At 37.6% G+C, this 7,094-nt stretch overlaps 1 protein-coding gene across 1 annotated transcript in view; it reads left to right on the forward strand.

Annotated features, from left to right (window-relative positions):
• HMCN1 (hemicentin 1) overlaps positions 1 to 7,094 on the forward strand; it is a gene marked incomplete at its 5' end in the record, with an annotated part of 218,465 nt that overhangs the window by 207,933 nt on the left and 3,438 nt on the right. The window lies entirely within an intron of this gene.

Genomic DNA, 7,094 nt, shown 5'->3' on the forward strand with positions numbered 1-7,094 from the left:
TTTCAAAGACTTCCTGTTCTATAGGATCTAGCACTTGAGAGTTATTATTTTCCTTTAGTGGCGATGTACTTCCTTGATTTTTCATATTTCTGGTATCTTTTCTTTGGTGTTTTGTCATTCATTTCAAAGACTTCCTGTTCTATAGGATCTAGCACTTGAGAGTTATTATTTTCCTTTAGTGGTGATGTACTTCCTTGATTTTTCATATTTCTGGTATCTTTTCTTTGGTGTTTTGTCATTCTGGCCAGGCGTATCACAGTCCACTCGTTTCACCCTGATGGCTGACTTGGATCCTTTAGGGACTGCTGCTTCTGGGCAGCAGGAACTAGCTTGGGTTGGAAGTCCTGCCCCACCTGCCTTCTCCAGCCCAACAGGTTCAGGGAATGTGGGCCCAGAAACTCTAAAGTCTCTCTACACAGTGGGGAGCAACCTGAACTGGGTCTCACAGCATGCAGTTCTTGTCTGCTCCTGCGCAGATCTCAGGTCCTCCATCGCTGCTCCTCAATAGCTGCAAATTGGTCACTCTGTGGGAGAGAGCAGCCCCAGGAACCAAATACTCTGCCATCTTGACTGGAACCTCCTTAGGCATTATTTTATGTTTCATCTTTCTAATTAGATTTATTTTTAGAGTGATCAGTGGGTCCTTGATTAAATAAAGCATTCATTCTTTGAGTCTTTACAAGTGATGTGAAATAATCATGTGCTAGCATTGCAGTATCAAAAGATTTACACAGATAAATAAGATACAGCTCTTCCATTTAAGAGCTTATAGTCTAATGGAGCCAGACATGTAAGTTAACCAAAATACTAGTTTATAGGTTCTTCCACAAAGTTTTGGGCAAACTACAATAATGATAGAAATAAAGAAAATCAATTTCAATAATTGCTTTTTACACAAAAATGTAAAAGGAGCATTGTAGTTTAGTGAGGTTATTATATTGCAACATGTAGTTGAATTAAAAAGAAATAAGAACTTGTATAACTCTTCTAAGATATCCCCTTAATTTTATGGACAAAATCTAGGAGTATTATGCAGGTCTTCATAAACATCTGAATTTTATTAATTTATGTTATGTACAAACTATATCCTGTTGTAACATATAGCAAATAAAATCTCCAAAAGAGTGCTTTATCTGTAGCAACCAAATTTAGATTGAATTTTCCCTCTCTGTTGAATTCACAAAGCCTTGTAAGAATGCAGCTCATGGAAAATGTGTCCCAGGAGGCAAGACCAGGATGGACAGTGGCTTCACCTTAATTACCCTGAGCTACTCCCTCTCCCCTACCCTAACCATTTACCCATTCACACTCCTCCAGAGCCCCCACTGGAGAAGGAACTTCAACTCAGTAATAGCCTTTGCTCCCAGTCATCAGTCACCAAACGTTTACTTAGAACCTACCCCATAAAGAACATTTTACTGAGATTTGAAGCAGTGGAATAGCATATTTGCTTATAGTGTTATGTTTTCCCAAAGCAACTATTGTCTCATTTTATTTTTTTTCTTTATTATCTCATTTTAATCAGCAGTACAGGTATGTCAAGGACAGTAATTTGCACCCATTCTACAGATACTAAAACTAATACTTGGAGTGATTATTTGAGCTTCAATGTCCTAGAACAATCAAGAGCAGAAGTAGCATTGACTTCAGATCTCATATGTCCAGAACAGTACTTTGTCTCTCCAATGATGCTGTGAGCTGTATTGAACTGTGGCAGCAGGATTAGGTGGGAGCTCAGACTTTGTCCATGTTTTATAACTTTCCCCAGTTCTTCAAACCAGGAATCTTTCTGAAGGATTGGCCATGCCCCACACTAAAACTGCACTCCCTATAGGTACACCAGGCACCAAGGAAGGAAGCAGGATAAATAACAAAGCATTTGGAATAACCAACCAAATCACAAAACCCCTATGCCAGATTTTAAAGGGTTGTATAATATTCTTGTTCGGCAGATTCCTTTTCTAAATTATGCCAGTTTGGTTTTTAATTGCCATCGTCACTCATTTATCTCAAAGCATTTTTCAGCTTTCAGTTGTGCTTCAGAGAGTGGAAAACTATGTGCACAAATCAGAAACAGGTGTCATTTGAAATGTTTGCAATTGACATGGGTTACATATTTTTGTGGTTTTAAAAAGGCATGAGAGAAAACAATTACACTTTTTAAATAAGGCTTTATTCTAAAGAATAACTTGAGTCTTCTTATAGCTTTAGGAAGTGTTTGAGGCATTATGAGGAGTAAAAGACTCATTCACATGATTTTTTAAAGCTTTATACAGTAGTAATAGAAACATCAGTAATAAAAGGCAAGTTAAAGTGAATTTGACATTGAACAAGGACAGAGACTCTAAAAAAGTGGAAGTCACTGGACTGCAAAATGGGAAACAAAAAGAATGACCAGTCAGGATTTGCCTAAGAAGCATAGAGGAGAAACAAAAAGACTGTTATGCTAATTTTATGCAACACTAATCTAATTCTAAAAATTTAGAAATGTTGTACTGGCATTGCATTTGAAATGAGTGTTCTTATCTATCCAGGTTTTTAAAAAAGTAACCCATAATGTTCATCAAGAATCCAAATTACATATAAAGCTTTCTGTAAGACAGATGTTTCGAGTTGGTTTATCCTAAATTATTTTTTTTAAGAGTATCCAGACACACTTGGTTAAATGCATTAATGTGTTCTAAAACGACTAATATAAAAAATTTTCAGCTCATTTGGGATTTTTTTGTAGCAATAAATTTATGTTATAAAATGTTTATACTTTAATTTCTATTATATAGTATTCTTGTAATATTTAATAAAACGATGACATTAACACATTGTCCATTAACAGCAGATAACAACACAATTTCTCTATTTTTTTTTTCTGGCTTCTTTTTTTAAAGAATGGTGAGAACAAATGAATAGAACGAGTAGAGTGTGTGTGTATAGGGTGATTAATCCAGAGGAGATGGTATAGACCAAAGACAAAGCAGGGTCCCTGCCCAGCAGCTCAATACTTATAAAAAGCTTTTTTCATAGAAAGCATACATTATTATGGACTGAGGACAAACACTTTATATATTAGATTATATTTCTTTATAGATTCATATTCAGACAATGAAATTAGGCATACAGATGTATGTCCAGATTCCGGCCTCCAAGCCCACCCTTATCATGGGCTCCTGGAGCCCACCAGCCTCCATGTTTCTGCATGAATCCACTCCAATAACTAGAGTTGAGATGGAGTTCGAGGATGGGTGTGAAGAGAAATTTTTTTAATGAGAGAAAGGAAGACAAGGCTAATTGAATTTCTTCCACATTTTCCTTGAGGACTTTTCACTTCATTCCGAGTCAATCTCCTTGTGTCTGGGAGATGAAGCCCTTCTGACAGATAAAATCATAATTAGAAGTTGGTTCACAGAAACAATAGGCAAGACTTGGCTGAAATAAAAACTTGCTTCACACTTTGTTTCATTCCTGTAGGACAACTAGTCCTAATATAAAACTAGTAATAGAAAGCACGTCACATCATTTGTCAGCACATGTAAGGAACCAAAAACTCAAGTAAGTGATTTACTGCGTAGAAGTTGGTTCACAGAAACAATAGGCAAGACTTGGCTGAAATAAAAACTTGCTTCACACTGTGTTTCATTCCTGTAGGACAACTAGTCCTAATATAAAACTAGTAATAGAAAGCACGTCACATCATTTGTCAGCACATGTAAGGAACCAAAAAGTCAAGTAAGTGATTTACTGCATATCATTCTAGAGTAATAGCTTTTTACTTTGTGCAGACTGCTGTTAAGTTTAAAGTTAAATAGTTACATTGTCTGTAGTTTCCTTTGAAAACAGAATATATTTGGAACCAAATCTAAAATGTTTATTTTTTTGATACAAAAATGCAAATGGTAAATAATCTAGAAATAAAATTTGGCATTTGTTGTACATGATTAGTATACAGTCTCTTGGAATTTCCTCTCCATTCCCTTTCTTTTATAGCAATATTCTAAGTTATTTAAGAGTTCACAAAAGAACTTCACAACTTTAACCCACGTACAGTATAAAAACCATTATGCTGCCTACCAAGTTACCTACTACTGTGAAATGACATAATCACACATGCCCATTGGTCTTAGCACCAATTCCATGTTAGAAGCGTATTTGACCTTCAGGACCCAGATCTCTGGAGCACTGATTTGAGTTCATTTAATTGTAATTGTTCTCTCCTATACACCAGGATCTATGTTGATTTAAACGCAAGTACCTATATGCAGCCAATTGACTTACACTTTGAAAACCGTATACTTCCCTCATACTTTTAAAAATTAACTTCTTAAGTTTCTTATCATAAGTTTAAATAGTTGCAAAGGCTGTGAATTCTGGCATTGTTATTTAATGTGCACATGCTTTAAACTTATTTCCATCAAATCTTTGGAGCTGCAGGGCTAACACCCTCAGTTAATAGAGGATAACCACTATATACTGTGAAAAAGTCTGTACTTGTCAGACCAATCAGATTGACTGCCAGAAAAAGTCTGAGATCATTTCTCTTTCCAAACAAAAGTGTTAGCTGTGAGTAGGTGTAACCATGACAATCAACTCACTTCTGAAATTTAATTTAAAATAGAGAGCTAAGGGCCGGCCCGGTGGCACACTGGAGAGTGCGCCGCTTGGGAGCGCAGTGGCGCTCTCGCCGAGGGTTCGGATCCCATGTGGAGACCGGTTCCCGCTCACTGGCTGAGCAAGGTGTGGGCTCAGCACCAAGGGTTGCGATCCCGTTGCTGGTCCCCGGTGCGGGCATGAAACCGAGGGTTGCAACCCCGTTACCGGTCAGTAAAAAAAGACAAAAAGGAAAAAAAATAGAGAGCTAAGATCGTTGGTTTGTAGTATCAAAAAATAAGGCCTGCCACCATCCATATGTATTACCAATATTGTCACCCTTCATTTGTACCTTGAGATTAGTGGAAACTTTTCCTTTGTAAAGCAGAGAAGGTTGTAAAATGGGAGCATAGCAATATTCTAAGTTATTTAAGAGTTCACAAAAGAACTTCACAACTTTAACCCACGTACTGTATAAAAACCATTATGCTGCCTACCAAGTTACCTACTACTGTGAAATGACATAATCACACATGCCCATTGGCCTTAGCACCAATTCCATGTTAGAAGCGTATTTGACCTTCAGGACCCAGATCTCTGGAGCACTGATTTGAGTTCATTTAATTGTAATTGTTCCCTCCTATACACCAGGATCTATGTTGATTTAAATGCAAGTACCTATATGCAGCCAATTGACTTACACTTTGAAAACCTTATACTTCCCTCATACTTTAAAAAATTAACCTCTTAATTTTCTTATCATAAGTTTAAATAGTTGCAAAGGCTGTGAATTCTGGCATTGTTATTTAATGTGCACGTGCTTTAAACCTATTTCCATCAAATCTTTGGAGCTGCAGGGCTAACACCCTCAGTTAATAGAGTATAACCACTATATACTGTGAAAAAGTCTGTACTTGTCAGACCAATCAGATTGACTGCCAGAAAAAGTCTGAGGTCATTTCTCTTTCCAAACAAAAGTGTTAGCTGTGAGTAGGTGTAACCATGACAATCAACTCACTTCTGAAATTTAATTTAAAATAGAGAGCTAAGATCATTGGTTTGTAGTATGAAAAAATAAGGCCTGCCACCATCGATATGTATTACCAATATTGTCACCCTTCATTTGTACCTTGAGATTAGTGAAAACTTTTCCTTTGTAAAGCAGAGAAGGTTGTAAAATGGGAGAAAGGAAAGGAGACCTCCAGGCCATAAGAAGTTCTCAGGCAGATTCATTTTAGAACGGAGAANCCGAGGGTTCGGATCCCATGTGGAGACCGGTTCCCGCTCACTGGCTGAGCAAGGTGTGGGCTCAGCACCAAGGGTTGCGATCCCGTTGCTGGTCCCCGGTGCGGGCATGAAACCGAGGGTTGCAACCCCGTTACCGGTCAGTAAAAAAAGACAAAAAGGAAAAAAAATAGAGAGCTAAGATCGTTGGTTTGTAGTATCAAAAAATAAGGCCTGCCACCATCCATATGTATTACCAATATTGTCACCCTTCATTTGTACCTTGAGATTAGTGGAAACTTTTCCTTTGTAAAGCAGAGAAGGTTGTAAAATGGGAGCAAGGAAAGGAGACCTCCAGGCCATAAGAAGTTCTCAGGCAGATTCATTTTAGAACGGAGAATTTATGGAAAATGAGGATATGGAAATCAATTCCCTGACATATTTACCAACCCCTGTACTGCTAGGAAGTTTCTATGCACCCCCAGGGGATGCAGATACCTCAGTCTGAACAGCATCACTCTAAAATATGGTTCTTTGGGATATCAAAATCCCTTAAAATGTTGTTGAACTCTATGGACCCTCTTTCCAGAAAATCTATCAATTAATCTCAGTCTCTCTCTGTTTCTGTGTATCTGTATGTATCTCTCTTTCTCTCTCTCTCTCTCACACACACATGCACACACACAAGCAGACACACATTCACACTAACATTTTCATTTACAGATCCCCTAATGCTCAAATGTGGACCCCAAGTTAAGAAGCATGGCTCAAAGACATTCTTAAACAAAATGCTCAAAAAACATTTTCCTTAGCTCCATCTTCATGTTTTTTAATTCTAGTGACTAGAGTATGTTTCTTCTTAACAACTTTGTGTAGAAAACAGTAAAAGAAAGAGTATTTCGCTCGTGTGTATCCCCTATAATATTGCTGTTACCCTAGGGAGAGCAACCCATGCCGTAACAACCGAGGATGGGCTCTGCACGGGCCAGGTCCGGCTGGACTCTGCTCTATGTGATCGAACTTGGATTGTGGTTCTTGGGTCATTAATTTGATCCTGTTTGATTCTTTATTTTGTCTCTCCTTAAGATCTGACTGATCAATCCCCCCTGAATTTATAACTTGACTCCCTTCATTTCTACTACCCTGCTTTCTACTCAACAATGTGAACTTCTAAAACAGAATGCTAGGGAAGGATCACTCACATTTTAAAGAAATCCTTCACTTTCCAAAATTATTCACAAGTGTCTTTTAAATTTTTAGCTTGTTCATAGTTCATTTAAATTAGTGTT

The sequence above is a fragment of the Galeopterus variegatus genome, unplaced genomic scaffold, assembly GCF_000696425.1.
Source record: "Galeopterus variegatus unplaced genomic scaffold, G_variegatus-3.0.2 Scaffold841, whole genome shotgun sequence".
NCBI classification, from domain to species: domain Eukaryota; kingdom Metazoa; phylum Chordata; class Mammalia; order Dermoptera; family Cynocephalidae; genus Galeopterus; species Galeopterus variegatus.